We start from the raw sequence: 20,735 nt of genomic DNA, 5'->3' as shown, positions 1-20,735 counted from the left end.
CCCCCTCCTCCTCAACCCCCAAGGTTTTAGGCGATAAGTTTTATGATCAGGGAGTCATTTTATTCATTTATTTTTTTAAAGGCGTTTCCAAAATAAATATTTACAAACACACATACAGTCACAGACCTATACACACACACACACACACACACACACACACACACACACACACATTGTCACTGACATATACACACACACACACATAGTCACTGACATATACACACACACATAGTCACTGACATATATACACACACACACACACACATAGTCACTGACATATACACACACACACACACACACACATAGTCACTGACATATACACACACACCGTCACAGACATACACACACAGTCACAGACACACACAGATTTTTTTTTCAGATCTAGGCACTCCTTTAGAATGTAAGCTCATGAGTCCACCTGTCCTGTTCATCATTTTATGTAAAGATGGTTTACAGCTTACAGTGACTCAAGGTCAGGACCCACTACCCTGATTTATGTAAATGTCTTCTGATTATTGTACCCCATAATAACTGTATACTGAATGTTACAGCACTGTGTAATATATTGCTGTTTTATAAATAAACGATAATAATTATTATCACAAAGACAAAATTGTCATGACACAACATACCAGAATGACCAATAACAAACATATGCCTAGATTCCGAGTTTTGCGTTATGGCTATACCGCTAAAAAATTGACCATTGCGTGTGGAATGGCTGGTAACGCATATTACGAGTCGCGGCGGTATAGGCTGTAACGCAAGCATTTTAGCCTTAACGCAACCCTCCATTCCGCACTCAAAAATGACGTTTGAATGCAGGATTTTCCATAGCGCTGTATTACAGGTTGTGCGGTCCAGCTAAAATGCTTGTGAAATGCTGCCCCTAGCAGGGGGTGTCAATCAGCTTGATCGTATAGAATCGGGCGGATTGATATCCACAGCCTCAGAGCAGACGGACCAGTTATGGAGCAACGGTCTTAAGACCCCTGCTTCATAACTGCTGTTTCCGGCGAGCCTGAAGGCCTCTTGTGAGCTGCTGGTGCAATGCTGAATACGGCGAGCATATTGGTCGCCGTATTCAGCGATGTCTGACAGACATTGATAAATAGAGGTCATTGACTCACATAGACATACATGAACAAACAGTCATTTAGCTACATCTCCGAACAAATATCATCACATACATACATAATTATCTACATACAAACAATATATATCAGATTGCACAACAACAAAACACACATTTATCTTTTTAATCATCACACATTAATAATGTTGCAAAGTAGAACAAAAGAACGAAGATTTGGAAAGTAGACAGTCATGTAGCTAATATGATTACAGCATTCTAAGTTTCAACTATACAGAGTATAGCATTAGGACTTTACTGCCTCTTTAATCAGTTTCTCACTCAATATTACATAGACGTAGACGAGAGGTTTGGAAGATCTTCATTATTATTGCGATTTCAATGGTACACATGAAATATAATATTATACCTGTATGTCAGCCGTTACTTTATCGTTTTGCAACAATATTGCAGCAACCTTGCTCAATCAGATTCTATGCCATGTCTATGCACACATTATAGACAAATATGCACTTTGAATAATGTTAGCGTGGACTTGTGGTTTTTAATATAAAATCACGTTTAATAAGTATTTGTTATGCATATGAACAAAAATTACGAATATACACTGTTTATATTATATTTTACACTTTAACACTTTCACATTACGATTTAATGGGGAAAAACAAAATTTCAACAGACACAGAAAAAAAACCCACCCACTTTGAAAGCATACAATCAATTGTTTACAATCAGCAATCATTACGAACTTGCTACAATTGGACATTTTGCACTATAAATCACCCAAACACCATGGCCAATACGTCCCTTATGACCGACACTGTATCAAATCGCTTTTGTGTGTTTGAATATCTTGTTACTCATTTCATGTTTGCTCTGCTATTCGGCTTGTGTTCCTTGGCTCTGCAATTATGGACAACCTCCAGTTAGATTGTGTTGGTGCTGTTGAACAAGTTATGTACAACAGACTCAGGCGTGCCCGGAGCCTCAAAGAATAGCGTGTGGAATGCCTGAGGATTAGGGCTCCTCCTGTTCACAGGGTGAGGCTCACCTTGGATAAAATGAGCGATGCTGAGGTTTTTGACAAGTATCGGCTCAATAGACAGCAGCTATTTAACCTGTATGATGTACTAAGACCTTATCTGGAGCCACACAGATGTATGCGCACTGCTATTCCTGGCATGTCCAAGATGCTTTGCTGCATACATGTCCTTGCATCCGGAAGCTATCAATCCGCAGAGGGTTAATTGTCCGGTATGTCTCAAGGCACCTTCTCTGTGGTTTTTGAAAGGTTTCTGAATGCCATGAAAAGAATTTGTAGACTTTTCGTAGGATTCCCTCAAAATGAGGACGATTGGAGACACCTCATGAGGGAACTCTATCAAATAGCTGAAATGCCAAAAGTTTTGGGAGAAATAAATTGCACCCATATTGCTCTGCGGGCTCCAAAATCGCAAACTCTTTCATAGTTTGAACGTGCAGTTCATTTGTGATGCATGGATGTGAATTATAAACATGTTTGTGAATTTTGGGGGCACCAGCCATGGTGCCCGTATCCTCAAGCAGTCCTCACTCTGGCAACAGTTTGAGGACAGACATTTTCCCCATGGGTGGCTAGTTGGTGGATACTTGTGCACAGCATGGTTAGGAAGTTAGAAAATTGCCACTGTAATGTTCTCAAACAGTTGTGTTTGTGTAATATGAAAAATGTGCAGATATAGAATGATGTTTAACCATTTACTTGTCTCTTTCAGCAAATGTCTAGGTTTAGCTTTAAACAGATATGTAGCAGGTCATAGCTAAAATGTGCAGATATAGAATGAGGTTTAACCATTTAGAACACACAGGTGGCACACAAAAGAGGGCAACAGCACCTTTTATTGAGCAACGTTTCGGGGTTCCTGCCCCTTTATCAAGCTAAAAAACAAAGCCGCATGGATGAAGACTTCTCCCGGCTTCGTTGAGGATGGATGTCCAGTCTTCAAAAACTGTAAGTAGATCTTTGGGTGTTAGTGTAAGTTTTTTTTTAAGGGTTGATTGGGTGTGTTTTATTTTTAGATTAGGGTTTTAGCCAAAGAAAAATAAATAAATATTTGATCATTTATTTTTTATTTTGTGTAATTTAGTGGGTTTTTTTTGTAATTTAGTTAATTGTATTTAATTAATGTAATTTATTTCATTGTAGTGTAATGTTAGGTGTTAGTGTAAGACAGGTTAGGTTTTATTTTATAGGTAAATTTGTATTTATTTTAACTAGATAGTTAGTAAATAGTTAATAACTATTAACTAACTAGTCTACCTAGTTAAAATAAATACAAACTTAGCTGTGAAATAAAAATAAAACCTAAGATAGCTACAATGTAACTATTAGTTATATTGTAGCTAGCTTAGGGTTTATTTTATAGGTAAGTATTTAGTTTTAAATAGGAATTATTTAGTTAATGATAGTATTTTTTATTTAGATTTATGTTAATTATATTAAAGTTAGGGGTGTTAGGGTTAGGTTTAGGGGTTAATAACTTTAGTATAGTGGCAACGGTGACGTTGGGGGCAGCAGATTAAGGGTTAATAATATTTAACTAGTGTTTGCGATGCGGGAGTGCGGTGGTTTAGGGGTTAATATGTTTATTATAGTGGCGGCGATGTCTGGAGCGGCAGATTAGGGGTTAATATTTTTATTATAGGGTTTGCGATGCGGGAGTGCCTCGGTTTATGGGTTGTTAGTGTACTTTGTAACATTTTTGTTATGAGTTTTATGCTACAGCTTTGTAATGCAAAACCCATAACTACTGACTTTAGATGGTGGTACGAATCTTGTCATTTTAGGCTGTACCGCTCACTTTTTGGCCTCCTAGACAAAACTCGTAATACCGGCGCTATGGGAGTCCCATTGAAAAAGGTGCGGTACTTACGTTGAGTTACGGCCAAAAAAGTGTGCGTACAGCTATTCTCACAAGACTCGTAATAGCAGCGGTTGTGAAAAAGCAGCGTTATGAGGCTTTTTCACTCATAACGCAAAACTCGTAATCTAGCCGATTTAATTGTAACTAAGACAGAATGGCAAAACATGTTATACTTTTTAAGTACTTTTGTAGCGACAACCTGAAGGATTATGTTACACAGTAATCATCTTATATACACTGATCAATATCAATTATCCAAAGAAACAGAGAGGAAGCCTATATTGATAACATATTACCGAACAAAAAATGACTGATTAAAATACATAGGCAAATTTTATACATAAGAGAAAATACAGAAAACCCACTATAATAGGGCATACATATAGCATTAGTGTATTGGTTTCAATGATTAAAAGAAACAAGTTAAATCAAAGTCACGATTAAAGCCCTTCAGGATGAATGTATTAAGCTTGTGGATCCACCACATTTCTTTTTTCTTTAGTAATCTCTCTCTATCCATCCCATTCCTAGGGGTATTAGTTTGTTCTATAATTTGCCACCTTAGTTGGCTAATACCATGACCATGCTCTATGAAGTGTTTAGATAAAGGGGCATCAAATTTTTTCTCCTTAAGTTGGAACAATGCTGACTCATGCGCTCTCTGGCTTTTTGAGTGGTCTCACCCAAATAAAAAAGGGAGCAAGGACATTTAATAAGTTATACAACATGTGTGGTATCACAAGTAAAAACCCATTGATGTCATACTTTTTACCACTATGGGGATGAAAAAAGTGGGCTCCTTTAATTATAGAGCTACAGCTCATACAGCCTAAACATGGATAGCTACCTTTACATTTACTGCCAATGTAGGTTTGCTTGTTGCCTTTGCTAGGACCTATGTCTGTTCTAACCAAATGGTCACGAATACTTTTAACATAAGAGGTGGTTCTTTGAACAAAGATATTTGTTGATTACAATCCCTAAGGATATGCCAATTCTTTCGTATTATCTAAGTGATTCATTCGCTATGGGGTCTGTATTGGGATACAAAAACCATCCTGTCATTTTTATTAATTTTATCTTCTTTGGGGATAGGATTTTGGATTTCATGTATTTTTCTGTTTATAAGGTTCAAAGGGTATTCCCTATCCAAAAAATGTTTTATCATCTCCTTAAGTCTAATATTCCTCTCTGACTCATCACTCACAATCCTGTGAACTCTAAGGAGTTGGCTCTTAGGTAAAGAAGCAATCAACTTTTTGGGATGGAAACTATCATATTGTAACAATGTATTCTTGTCTGTATCTTTGGTGTATAAATCAAACTTCAGTGTGCCACCACTTTTGGACACTCTTGTGTCCAAAAATGTAACACTCTTCACTATAAGTGATAGTAAACTGCAAACCTCTAACCATAGAGTAAAGCTCAGTGACAAAAATTTGTAGGGTTCCAACGCTACCCCACCACACGCCAAACACATTGTCGATGTAGCACCACCACACTGCACCATGTTGTCTGAACAAACCGTTCTCATAAACAATTCTCTCCTCAAATTCATTCATATAGAGGTTAGCGTATGATGAGGCAACGTTGGAACCCATGGCTGTGCCCCTAACCTGTACAAACCACTCATCTTGAAAGAAAAAACAATTCCAATACAGTATAAGACAAAGAAGCTGTTTTATAAAGTAACACTGTACTTCAGTATACCTGCCACTCACCATGAGCGTTTTTCTTATAATAGCTATACCGGTCTCATGTTTAATAGAGGTGTATAAACTTTTGACATCCATGGTGAATAGCAGGTACCTGTTCAAAAGAAACTCCAATTGTTTAGCTTTATCCAAAAAGTGACCATTGTCCTTTAAGTAACTTGACATTTTGGCTACCTCAGGCTGTAACAATTTGCCTTTAAACTTAGAGATATTTGTATAGACAGAATCAATGCAAGAGACTATTGGCCTCCCTGGGGGTTTATTCAAATCTTTATGCACCTTAGGGACGGTATAAAAATGGGGTTTCTAGGTCTTTCTATGTACAGGTACTGCTCCAATTTTTTTTATCTATAGTGCCAGATTCAATTGATTTATTCAGTATATACTTAATTTCCTTTTGGATCTTTTGTAGTGAATTAGATGAAATTTTTCTATAACATTACAGGAACTGGATCTTAGAAAGAAAAGTCCCTTTAACCCTAACGTATCTAACCACAGCATCAATACTTTTGTAAATACTTTTGTAAATTTGGTAGAAAAAGAAGTTAAACAATTACAGCTATATGCAAGTAAGAGAAATCTTACCAAGAGGTATGAAAGAAGTCAACATGTAAAGCTACATAATTTTACCAAAAGTGACAATCAGGTTTTAAAATTGCTAAAAAAGAATGAGGGAATTGTACTTAAGTGGGCCGAAAAAGGTGGGGCCAATATCGTTATGGATACAAATTATTATGTTAATGAGATAAAAGAGCAGCTTTATGATATAGAAACCTATAGAAAAATTTAATCAGACTGAAAGTGAAGAATACCAATGTGATCATGTCTGTGGCATTGTCTTTCAACTGTGCTGACTTCTACAACATCTAAAGACACCTTCACATGGTAAGTGTACACAATATCTGGAACAAGACTGGGGGAGGCAGGATACATTCTATGGGAAACACTTATGTTTCCTCTCATTTATTTTAGATGGTATTTCACAATCCTCTATTTTTGAAAGTGATGAATGTGACACATAATGCAGATAACATCTTTAATACGAGCACATAATCAATTGCACTTGGTTACAATCAACAACAAGTTTACAAATCCAGGTGGCAGATTCAAAACCTCCAACACCGTTGTTCCTTTGTTTGTTAAATCTGTGTCCTCCGCTCAAGGCAAATATAATAAGAATCAGTTTCCTTTTCAGAAATAGCAGATCATCTGTAGACCGTCCTTGTCTACACGTTTCATCCGGCTTCTGCGGACTTTCTCAAGACACTGGATACGGCTGATACACTATGGCGGGATCACCTTCCTAAAATACTCTCTAAACACCGATCTGTTTGGAGTGAATGCCAAACAGATTGATGTGATGCATATGCAACAGAAAATTTAGGTGTGTATATATATATAAACATAGGGCTCTTATATTATGTGTATACTCGTGTATATGTTTTAAAAGAAGTCTGCCATGAGATGGTAGTTTTATATATATCAGATTTTAATATTTTGTTTTTTACATATGTTGAAGATGTTATTGTTAAATATCTGAATATGCCCATTAGAGAGCTATGTGTACAAGTTTGAAAATTATTTAGGAATGCATTAGTTGGAATTTGCATGTAGAATTAATGTATGCATTTTTTAACAAATTAACATAGTAATGTATAGCGTTATATCAGTATAAAATAGATGGTCGTCAGAGCAAAATACCTGTTAATAGGACTGATCACAAGTAATTACTAAGACGGATGTCAATAAACCACACACCAAGAATACATGGCTAGGGGGTGTGTAGGTAAACAAGGGCCGCATCATCACCCGTCCTAGGAAAAGGCGGGGTTTAGAGAGTATTTTAGGAAGGGGATCCCGACACAGTGGATTAGCCATATCCAGTGTCTTGAGAGAGTCTGCAGAAGCCGGATGAAATGCATAGACAAGGACGGTCTACAGACGATCTGCTATTTCTGAAAAGGAAACTGATTCTTATTATATTTGCCTTGAGCGGAGGACACAAATTTAGCAAACAAAGGAACAACGGTGTTGGAGGTTTTGAAACTGCCACCCGGATTCGTAAACATGTTGTTGATTGTAACCAAGGCAAACTAAATTTTAACTTCTTGTAAGTGCAATTGATTATGTGCTCATATTAAAGATGTTATACTTTTTACCTTGAGTTGTGGGTGTGCTCTTCTGTTCTTCTTTTCCAGTGTATAATTGTCTGAGCACTCTTTAGTGCTCAGTGAAAGTGAAAGCAGCACAATCGATTCTTTACAACAGGAGGGCTATCCATTGGATAACAAACATAAGTATTCTACCTATATTCCCTGAGCCACGCATGTAAGTAGCTGTTAGTGGGTTTTTTATTGGATATATATGACTGTGATATTGTGGAGTCAATATAATAAGTGAAGGAGTCTAAGCACAGTAGGACCACCTAGTTTATTATCATACAGCCAGATTACGAGTTTTTCGTTATGAGCTGTGCGGTGCTAACGAGCAGTTTTGTCTCACCGCTCACTTACCTGCAGCGCTGGTATTACGGGTTTTTACAAATCCGGCGTTAAAAGGCAAGAAGTGAGCGTTGAGCAAAATTGTGCTCCTTACCACACTTCAATACCAGCACTGCTAAAGTCAGCGCTGAGCTGGTCATACGTGCTCGTGCACGATTTCCCCATAGACATCAATGGGGAGAGCCGGCTGAGAAAAAGTCTAACACCTGCCAAAAAGCAGCGTTAAACTCAGTAACACAGCCCCATTGATTCCTATGGGGAAATAAAATTTATGTTTACACCTAACACCCTAACATGAACCCCGAGTCTAAACACCCCTAATCTTACACTTATTAACCCCTAATCTGTTGCCCCCAACATCGTCCCCACCTACATTATATTTTTTAACCCCTAATCTACCACTCCGGACATCGCCGCCACTATAATAAACATATTAACCACTAAACCGCCGCACTCCCGCCTCGCAAACACTAGTTAAATAATATTAACCCCTAATCTGCTATCCCTAACATTGCCGCCATCTACCTACATATATTAACCCCTAATCTGCCGTCCCCAACGTCACCGCCACTATATTAAATGTATTAACCCATAAATCTAAGTCTAACCCTAACACCCCCTAACTTAAATATAATTAAAATAAATCTAAATAAAATTCCTATCATTAACTACATTATTCCTACTTAAAACTAAATACTTACCTATAAAATAAACCCTAAGCTAGCTACAATATAACTAATAGTTACATTGTAGCTAGCTTAGGGTATATTTTTATTTTACAGGCAAGTTTGTATTTATTTTAACTAGGTAGAATAGTTACTAAATAGTTATTAACTATTTATGTTTAAATTATTTTTATTGAAGAATTTTCTGATTGTGCAACAGAATAAGAAAATAAGAATTCAAGCGTTACATAGCTTTAGGAACAATGCATACCGAACTTCTGAACAACATATACATCTAAAATTGATAAATTGCATTGAATCTACCCAAGATCTTGAAATTTCCTTTTCTTCTTTTCATGTTTCGTCATACAGTTTAGTCCCAGTCAATCCGAAGTGGGTATTCATTCTCCACTGTTGCAACTCAGAGAAAACATTGGTATAACTTATACAAACTTTTTAACAAATAACATAATCTTACTTAGAAAACATAGTAAGTAATCGGATGCCAGAGAATAGTTCATTTATGTTGCAGTTATATAATACCCAATCGACCCTAGGTTGCTCTCTCTTTCCTCTTATGCCCTTACTGATCCTTAACTAACGGCTAGATTTAGAGTTCTGCGGCCAAAGGGGTGCGTTAGCTACGCATGCTTTTTTTCGCCCGCACCTTTTAAATACCGCTGGTATTTAGAGTTCACAGAAGGGCTGCGTTAGGCTCCAAAAAGGGAGCGTATAACATATTTACCGCCACTGCAACTCTAAATTCCAGCGGTGCTTACGGACGCGGCCAGCTTAAAAAACGTGCTCGTGCACGATTCCCCCATAGGAAACAATGGGGCTGTTTGAGCTGAAAAAAAACCTAACACCTGCAAAAAAGCAGCGTTCAGCTCCTAACGCAGCCCCATTGTTTCCTATGGGGAAACACTTCCTAAGTCTGCACCTAACACCCTAACATGTACCCCGAGTCTAAACACCCCTAACCTTACACTTATTAACCCCTAATCTGCCGCCCCCGCTATCGCTGACCCCTGCATATTATTATTAACCCCTAATCTGCCGCTCCGTACACTGCCGCCACCTACGTTATCCCTATGTACCCCTAATCTGCTGCCCCTAACACCGCCGACCCCTATATTATATTTATTAACCCCTAATCTGCCGCCCCCAACGTTGCCTCCACCTACCTACAATTATTAACCCCTAATCTGCCAACCGGATCTCACCGCTACTCTAATAAATGTATTAACCCCTAAAGCTAAGTCTAACCCTAACACTAACACCCCCCTAAGTTAAATATAATTTAAATCTAACGAAATAAATTAACTCTTATTAAATAAATTATTCCCATTTAAAGCTAAATACTTACCTGTAAAATAAACCCTAATATAGCTACAATTTAAATTATAATTATATTGTAGCTATTTTAGGATTAATATTTATTTTACGGGCAACTTTGTAATTATTTTAACCAGGTACAATAGCTATTAAATAGTTAATAACTATTTAATAGCTACCTAGTTAAAATAATTACAAAATTACCTGTAAAATAAATCCTAACCTAAGTTACAATTAAACCTAACACTACACTATCAATAAATAAATTAAATAAACTACCTACAATTACCTACAATTAAACCTAACACTACACTAGCAATAAATTAATTAAATACAATACCTAAAAATAAATACAATTAACCTTTTAACGCCGTTATGCCGTTCCATTCCGTCATAATTACACTGGGCTTTAGAGCCGTTATGACGGAATAGAACGGCATAACGGTTTTCAGCTCCTGTGCCCCCTCCGATATTTTGTTTGTTGTGGATCCGGTTGGGGGATGTGCCTAGCACCTCTGGCACTCCCCCAGGATCCAATCAGCATGGAGGGGGTGTATCGATTGTCCCCTGTAACACTGTAGCAGCCAATCAGTGGAATCATTGGCTGTTACAAGTGTATCCGCTTCCTCTCTGCTCTCAGTGCGATCTGAGAGAGAGAGAGAAAGACAGTTTAGTGTTTGTAGTGCTAGAGAGGGGAAAATATATATAAAAAAAATAAATACCATATATATATATATTTTTTTTTTTTGCTGCTAATCACAGAGCTGCTACTGTGATCAGCCTAATATAACTTGGTTATCCAGTTAGGGCTTTGATCAGTGTTGATCAAAAGCTTTGGGGGTTTATTTGTGGGGGTTACAAATATATATATTGTTTTTGCTGCTGATCACTGAGCTGCTACTGTGATCAGCCTAATATTACAGTGATCAGCCTGTCAGGGCTTTGATCAGTGCCCAAAAGTTTATTTGTGGGGATCTTTAGTTATTATTAACCTCTTCCCTGCTGTTCCCAATCACTACCCTTCCCAGTTCCTTTTTTTTTTTTTAGTTTATAAAAAATAAAAATAAAAATATATATATAAAGAAAAACTCATAATTTAAAAAAAAAAAAAAAAAAATCTGAGGGAATAGGGTGGGTGGGAATAGGTGGGTGGTAATTGGGAGGTGGTAATTGGGGTGGTTTAGTGGGATTTTGGGGAAGGTGAAGTGGGAATTGGTGGTGGTGAAGTGGTAATTTGTACTGAAAAAAATCCCTTATGGCACGCTATTCAGCAGAAGAGGCTTATGCCATTCATGCCGCAGATTCAGGGAGTGAAACCCTCTCTGCTCTGTCTGACAGCGCAACCCTTACGGCATCAGATATAGAGCCCCTGAGTGATACATCTGATGCTGGTGCTCCCTGCCCGCCACCTAAAAGGAGGCATCGCACAAATGACCAAAATTGGATACCCCCAAATTTCACTGCCCCAGAAATGCCAGAATTTACTGAGACTCCTGGCATCACAAGTGATGTTCCAGTATGTGAGCCAATAAACTATATGTCCCTGATTCTGACAGATACCATGTTTGAGCATATAGTTGCTCAAACAAATTTATATGCCAGCCAGTATCTGTCCAAAAATCCCCAATCTCTGTATGTCAGAAAAAATAGCTGGCACCCCACTGACATACCAGAGATTAAAAAGTTTTGGGCCCTGACATTAATAATGGGGATTATGAAGAAACCCAGCATTCGTTCATACTGGAGCCAGAACCCCATCCTGGCTACCCCTCTTTTTCCAGGGGTTATGAAGAGGGACAGATATGAACAATTGCTGCGGTTTCTCCATTTTAATGATAATACCAAGTGCCCCCCCAAAAATGACCCCCTGCATGACAGGTTATATAAACTAAGGCCCCTGATAAGCCACCTGTCCCAAAAATTTAAAGAAGTTTACATACCTGAGCAGGACATTTGCATTGATGAGTCCCTCATGAAATTTAAGGGGAGATTGCTTTTCAAGCAATATATACCATCCAAGAGGTCCCGCTATGGGGTAAAATTTTATAAGCTCTGTGAATGCAGTATTGGGTATACCTGGGCATTTCGCATCTACCAGGGAAAGGATAGCCACTTGGATCCACCTGGCTGCCCAGATTCCGTTGGCACAAGTGGGAAAATTGTGTGGGATCTCCTACTACCCCTGCTAAATAAAGGTTACCATTTGTGGCTCGATAATTTTTACACCAGCACAGAGCTATTCAAATTTTTATCTTATTTTGAAACCGTGGCCTGTGGCACAACAAGAAAAAATCGCAAAGGTTTCCCCCAGAAGCTGACATATGGAAAAAAAAGTAGGGGTACAACGTCAGCTTTACGCCACAATGAGCTACTGGCCCTTCGGTACACTGATAAAAAAGATGTGTACATGCTCTCCACAATGCACAATGAAGCTACAGTGCCAGTGTCTGTGAAGGGAAGATCTGCACAGATCCTAAAGCCAAAGTGCATTGTGGAGTACAACAAAAACATGGGGGGGGGGGTAGATTTAGCTGATCGGTGCCTGCAGCCATATCTAATTCAAAGAAAAACTAGAACTTGGTACAAAAAAGTAGCCTTTTATATTATGCAGATCGCAGTATATAATGCATATGTGCTGTACAAAAAAACAGGCACAGGGAAAACTTATACTTTTTTGGAATTTGTGTTAAATGTAACATCTGATATTTTGTTTAACCAGACCCCTAATCCTCCCACTGTTCAATCTGAAAATGTCGAGCGACTCTGTGGCAGGCATTTTCCCACTAGGATCCCCCCACTGCCTGCAAATTAACACCCCAGAAAAGATGCAGAGTCTGCTATAAAAAAAGGAGGGATTCTAGTTACCATTGCCCTGACTGCCCCTCTCAACCTGGCCTCTGTATCACTGATTGCTTTCGAATATATCACACAGAGTTAAACTTTTAATTTGAAAGCAATCTGTATGCGTTCCTAATTTATTTTATTTTATTTTATTATTCTGTATTCCTAACTTCATAAATCCCCTGACCTTGTCCTGTCCCTTTATATGTTAAGCCCATCCACTCTAAGGCCATTATAAGTTATACAAAACAACTAAAATACTCCTTTTAGAATATCCTGAGTTATCCACTTTTGCAAATGGTATGTCATGAGGGGGGTAATTTTCATTCCTGTCTCAAAGGCAACATAGGTCCAGAAAATCAATGTGCCAAATTTCTATGCAGACCCTATATTGGGCCCTGTAACTTCATAAAACCACATAAAACCTGTGCATAGAGGGTATTGTTGCACTCATGGGAGATCACTGAACACAGATATGGGTGTATTATAGCAGTAAAAAATATAATGATGTTGATCTAAATAGAAAAAAGGCAAAGTCTGTGTGAAAAAAGCAAATAAAAAAATATGACCACTAAATTTGACCAGGTTTTGTGACTAAGTGGCTACAAAAAAAAAGACTAAACATAGTCCTTTTTCAATACCCTGGGTTGTCTACTTTTGCAAATGGTATGCCATAGTGGGGTAATTTTCATTCCTGCGCTGCCATACTGTCTCAAAGGCAACAAAGGTCCATAAAATCAATGTGCCCAATTTCCATGCAAATTGGCAGACCCTATATTGGGCGTTGTAACTTCCTGAAACCACATAAAACCTGTACATAGGGGGTATTGTTGTACTCATTGGACATCGCTGAACACAAAGATGGGTGTATTATAGCAGTAAAATATACAAGGATGATATAAACAGCAAAAAGGCAGTGTTTTTGTGATAAACTAAAACTGAAATATGAACATTACCTTTGGCCAGATGTTGTGACTAAGTGGCTACAAACAAAGACTAAACATAGTCCTTTTTCAATACCCTGGGTTGTCTACTTTTATAAATGGTATGCCATGATGGGTAATTTTCATTCCTGGGCTGCTATAATATCTCAAAGAGGACAAAGGCCCATAAAATGAATGTGCCAATTTTCCATGTAAATGGGCAGATCCCATATTTGGCCCTGTAACATCTGTAAACCCCATAAAACCTGTACAAGGGGGGTACTGTTTTACTTGTAGGACCTTGACAAACACTAATATGTGTGTTTTATAGCAGCAAAACATAAAAGGTTGATGACAGAGACAGCCAAAGTGCAGTGTTTGTGCAAAAAAACGCATGCAAAAAAATGACCATTACATTTGGCCAGGTGTTGTGACTAAGGGGCTTCACAAAAAGATGTGACATGGGCCTTTTGGAATACCCTAGGGTGTCTTCTTTTGAAAATGGTATGCCATGATGGGGTAATTTTCATTCCTGTGCTGCTATAATGTCTCAAAGAGGACATAGGCACAGAAAATTAAGGTGCCAAATTTCCATGCATAAAAACTGAAATGGGCAGACCCCATATTTGGCCCTGTAGCTTCTGTAAACCCCATAAAACCTGTACATGGGGGGTACTGTTTTACTCGTAGGACCTTGACAAACACTAATATGTGTGTTTTATAGCAGCAAAACATAAAAGGTTGATGACAGAGACAGCCAAAGTGCAGTGTTTGTGCAAAAAAACGCATGCAAAAAAATGACCATTACATTTGGCCAGGTGTTGTGACTAAGGGGCTTCACAAAAAGATGTGACATGGGCCTTTTGGAATACCCTAGGGTGTCTTCTTTTGAAAATGGTATGCCATGATGGGGTAATTTTCATTCCTGTGCTGCTATAATGTCTCAAAGAGGACATAGGCACAGAAAATTAAGGTGCCAAATTTCCATGCATAAAAACTGAAATGGGCAGACCCCATATTTGGCCCTGTAGCTTCTGTAAACCCCATAAAACCTGTACATGGGGGGTACTGTTTTACTCGTAGGACCTTGAAAAACACTAATATGTGTGCTTTATAGCAGCAAAACATAAAAGGTTGATGACAGAGACAGCCAAAGTGCAGTGTTTGTGCAAAAAAACGCATGCAAAAAAATGACCATTACATTTGGCCAGGTGTTGTGACTAAGGGGCTTCACAAAAAGATGTGACATGGGCCTTTTGGAATACCCTAGGGTGTCTTCTTTTGAAAATTGTATGCCATGATGGGGTAATTTTTATTCCTGTGCTGCTATAATGTCTCAAAGAGGACATAGGCACAGAAAATTAAGGTGCCAAATTTCCATGCATAAAAACTGAAATGGGCAGACCCCATATTTGGCCCTGTAGCTTCTGTAAACCACATAAAACCTGTACATGGGGGATACTGTTTTACTCGTAGGACCTTGACAAACACTAATATGTGTGTTTTATAGCAGCAAAACATAAAAGGTTGATGACAGAGACAGCCAAAGTGCAGTGTTTGTGCAAAAAAAACGCATGCAAAAAAATGACCATTACATTTGGCCAGGTGTTGTGACTAAGGGGCTTCACAAAAAGATGTGACATGGGCCTTTTGGAATACCCTAGGGTGTCTTCTTTTGAAAATGGTATGCCATGATGGGGTAATTTTCATTCCTGTGCTGCTATAATGTCTCAAAGAGGACATAGGCACAGAAAATTAAGGTGCCAAATTTCCATGCATAAAAACTGAAATGGGCAGACCCCATATTTGGCCCTGTAGCTTCTGTAAACCCCATAAAACCTGTACATGGGGGATACTGTTTTACTCGTAGGACCTTGACAAACACTAATATGTGTGTTTTATAGCAGCAAAACATAAAAGGTTGATGACAGAGACAGCCAAAGTGCAGTGTTTGTGCAAAAAAACGCATGCAAAAAAATGACCATTACATTTGGCCAGGTGTTGTGACTAAGGGGCTTCACAAAAAGATGTGACATGGGCCTTTTGGAATACCCTAGGGTGTCTTCTTTTGAAAATGGTATGCCATGATGGGGTAATTTTCATTCCTGTGCTGTTATAATGTCTCAAAGAGGACATAGGCACAGAAAATTAAGGTGCCAAATTTCCATGCATAAAAACTGAAATGGGCAGACCCCATATTTGGCCCTGTAGCTTCTGTAAACCCCATAAAACCTGTACATGGGGGGTACTGTTTTACTTGTAGGACCTTGACAAACACTAATATGTGTGTTTTATAGCAGCAAAACATAAAAGGTTGATGACAGAGACAGCCAAAGTGCAGTGTTTGTGCAAAAAAAACGCATGCAAAAAAATGACCATTACATTTGGCCAGGTGTTGTGACTAAGGGGCTTCACAAAAAGACGTGACATGGCCCTTTTGGAATACCCTAGGGTGTCTACTTTTGTAAATGGTATGCCATGATGGGGTTATTTTCATTCCTGGGCTGCTATAATGTATGAAAGGCAACTTAAGCCCAGAAAATGAATGTGCCAGATTTCTATGTAAATGGGTAGGCCATATGTTGGGCCTTGTAAATTCCAGAAAACTCAAAAAACCTGTACATGGGGGGTATCGTTATACTCATGGGACATCGCTTAACACAAGTATGGGTGTTTTATTGCAGTAACATATATCAGGATGATGATATTCACAATAAAATCCTTTGGAAAGCTTCAAATTTCTTATTTTCTCACACTTACTTTGATTTTTTTTATATAAAATTATAGTTGAGAAATAAATCTTTTATGCCAAAAGAAAGCCCTATCTGTCCTCTAAAAAACAATATATAATTAGTGTGGGTGCACTTAATGTGAAAGGGGTAAATTATGGTTGAAAAGACATATAGCTGAAATTCAAGGTTTTGTTTACGTTCAGAACTTGAACAATTGCCTATGTCATTAAAGGGTTAAATAAACTAACTAAAGTACAAAAAATAAAAAAGAACTAAGTTACAAAAAATAAAAAAATATTTACAAACATTAGAAAAATATTACAACAATTTTAAACTAATTACACATACTCTAAGCCCCCTAATAAAATAACAAAGACCCCCAAAATAAAAAAATGCCCTACCCTATTCTAAAATTAAAATAGAAAAGCTCTTTTACCTTACCAGCCCTGAAAAGGGCCCTTTGCGGGGCATGCCCCAAAGAATTCAGCTCTTTTGCCTGTAAAAAAAAAACATACAATACCCCCCCAATATTACAACCCACCACCCACATACCCCTAATCTAACCCAAACCCCCCTTAAATAAACCTAACACTAAGCCCCTGAAGATCTCCCTACCTTGTCTTCACCACACCGGGTTCACCGATTCGTCCTGGCTCCGACGTCTTCATCCAAGCCCAAGCGGGGGGCTGAAGATGTCCATGATCCGACTGAAGTCTTCATCCAAGCCGGAGCTGAAGAGGTCCATGATCGGGCTGAAGTCTTCATCCAAGCGGAAGCTGAAGAGGTCCATGATCGGGCTGAAGTCTTCTATCAAGCGGCATCTTCAATCTTCTTTCTTCCGGATCCATGGTCATCCCGCCGACGCGGAACATCCATCTTCACCGACGACTTCCCGACGAATGACGGTTCCTTTAAGGGACGTCATCCAAGATGGCGTCCCTCGAATTCCGATTGGCTGATAGGATTCTATCAGCCAATCGGAATTAAGGTAGGAAAATTCTGATTGGCTGATGGATCAGCCAATCAGATTGAGCTCGCATTCTATTGGCTGTTCCGATTTTCCTACCTTAATTTCGATTGGCTGATAGAATCCTATCAGCCAATCGGAATTCGAGGGATGCCATCTTGGATGACGTCCCTTAAAGGAACCGTCATTCATCGGGAAGTCGTCGGTGAAGATGGATGTTCCGCGTCGGCGGGATGACCATGGATCCGGAAGAAAGAAGATTGAAGATACCGCTTGATAGAAGACTTCAGCCCGATCATGGACCTCTTCAGCTCCCGCTTGGATGAAGACTTCAGCCCGATCATGGACCTCTTCAGCTCCGGCTTGGATGAAGACTTCAGTCGGATCATGGACATCTTCAGTGCCCCGCTTGGGCTTGGATGAAGACATCGGAGCCAGGACAAATCGGTGAACCCGGTGTGGTGAAGACAAGGTAGGGAGATCTTCAGGGGCTTAGTGTTAGGTTTATTTAAGGGGGGTTTGGGTAAGATTAGGGGTATGTGGGTGGTGGGTTGTAATGTTGGGAGGGTATTGTATGTTTTTTTTTTACAGGCAAAAGAGCTGAATTCTTTGGGGCATGCCCCGCAAAGGGCCCTTTTCAGGGCTGGTAAGGTAAAAGAGCTTTTCTATTTTAACTTTAGAATAGGGTAGGGCATTTTTTTTATTTTCGTGGTCTTTGTTATTTTATTAGGGGGATTAGAGTAGGTGCAATTAGTTTAAAATGTTTGTAATATTTTTCTAATGTTTGTAAATATTTTTTTATTTTTTGTAACTTAGTTCTTTTTTATTTTTTGTACTTTATTTAATTGTATTTATTTGTAGGTATTGTATTTAATTAATGTATTGCTAGTGTAGTGTTAGGTTTAATTGTAGGTAATTGTAGGTAGTTTATTTAATTTATTTATTGATAGTGTAGTGTTAGGTTTAATTGTAACTTAGGTTAGGATTTATTTTACAGGTAATTTTGTAATTATTTTAACTAGGTAACTATTAAATAGTTCTTAACTATTTAATAGCTATTGTACCTGGTTAAAATAATTACAAAGTTGCCTGTAAAATAAATATTAATCCTAAAATAGCTACAATATAATTATTATTTATATTGTAGCTATATTAGGGTTTATTTTACAGGTAAGTATTTAGCTTTAAATAGGAATAATTTATTTAATAAGAGTTAATTTATTTCGTTAGATAAAAATTATATTTAACTTAGGGGGGGGTTAGGGTTAGAATTAGCTTTAGGTGTTAAAAAATTTATTAGAGTAGCGGTGAGCTCCGGTCGGCAGATTAGGGGTTAATGCTTGAAGTTAGGTGTCGGCGATGTTAGGGAGGGCAGATTAGGGGTTAATACTATTTATTATAGGGTTATTGAGGCGGGAGTGAGGCGGATTAGGGGTTAATACATTTATTATAGTAGCAGTGCGGTCCGGTCGGCAGATTAGGGGTTAATAAGTGTAGGTAGATAGCGGCAACGTTGGGGGCGGCAGATTAGGGGTTAATAAATATTATGTAGGTGTCGGCGATGTTAGGGGCAGCAGATTAGGGGTACATAGGGATAACGTAGGTGGCGGCGGTGTGTGGTCGGCAGATTAGGGGTTAAAAATTTTAATAGAGTGGCGGCGATGTGGGGGGGCCTCGGTTTAGGGGTACATAGGTAGTTTATGGGTGTTAGTGTACTTTAGAGCACAGTAGTTAAGAGTTTTATAAACCGGCGTTAGCCCAGAAAGCTCTTAACTACTTTTTAAAATCTAACTGACTTTTTTCTGCGGCTGGAGTCTTGTTGTTAGATTTCTAATGCTCACTTCAGCCAAGACTCTAAATACCAGCGTTAGAAAGATCCCATTGAAAAGATAGGATACGCAAGTGGTGTAGGAGGATCTGCGGTATGGAAAAGTCGCAGCTGGAAAGTGAGCGTTAGACCCTTTCCTGACTGACTCCAAATACCAACGGGCGGCCAAAACCAGCGTTAGGAGCCTCTAACGCTGGTTTTGACGGCTACCGCCCAACTCTAAATCTAGCCGTTATATTCTTAATTGGGATAGTTAAAGCCTTTTCTAAGATTCCAATAAAACCAAACTTCATCATTTGTATCTTTAGTACCCAGCGACCATGTTGCACATTCGTACATATTATAGGTGTGTTGAATCTTATTTTTAACTTCCAACCATGTCGGCGTACCCACCTTCCAGTATCTTGCTATACATGTTCTCACCACTGTACAAAGTATCCTAATTAAGGTGTTTATCGGTTTGTTAAACTTTTGAACTTTTTGATGGAGTAACGCCTGTGCAATTCCAAGATGTATCTGCTCGTCTAATAAATAACTAAGCATTGATGAAAGTAAGTGCCATATGTCCCGAACTCTGGAGCAATCCCACAACATATGTCTGTATGTTCCCACCTCCCCACATCCCCTATAGCATAACCCAGAATTAGCCTGCGATATATGTGAGGTCCTAAGGGGTGTTAAATACCATCTAAACATTGTCTTCAAGGTGTTTTCCCTTAGGTCTGCACTGAGCAATCCCTTAGCAGCTGTGGCAAACACCTCGTGCCACATGTCTAAATCCAAGGTTACTTCTAAGTCTGTTTCCCATTTATGCATTAGGGTGGTTTTAGCCTTGTTTGTTAGTTTTTGTATATCGAGGTATAGTCTGGAAATAGATTGTTTTGGTCTAGTCAGTGAGCCACACAACCCCTCCAGTACGGTTCTACCCCTAGGTTTTGTGAGTCTGAGAAATGTATGCAAGGAGGATGATAGTTGTAGGTACAGGTACCAGTGTATTTCTAGAGGAGACACCTTTTCCCTGATTTGGGTGTAAGTCATTATTTTGTTCTGTACCAATAAGTCTGCTACTCGATACAGTCCCTTTTTCCCATTTATTGATCTCTTTCTGCGAGTCCCCATGTAATAGATATCTGATAGGCTGGGTTGGTGACCTTGCTGGACACAGTCCCTGTTTATGTGCTAACTCTGACCACAAATACTGAATATTCTCACTTGCCATAGAGTGACAGGAA

Source organism: Bombina bombina, chromosome 5, assembly GCF_027579735.1.
Source record: "Bombina bombina isolate aBomBom1 chromosome 5, aBomBom1.pri, whole genome shotgun sequence".
NCBI lineage: Eukaryota > Metazoa > Chordata > Amphibia > Anura > Bombinatoridae > Bombina > Bombina bombina.
The sequence above is the reverse complement of the archived record's forward strand: the minus strand, read 5'-3'. Positions refer to the sequence as shown.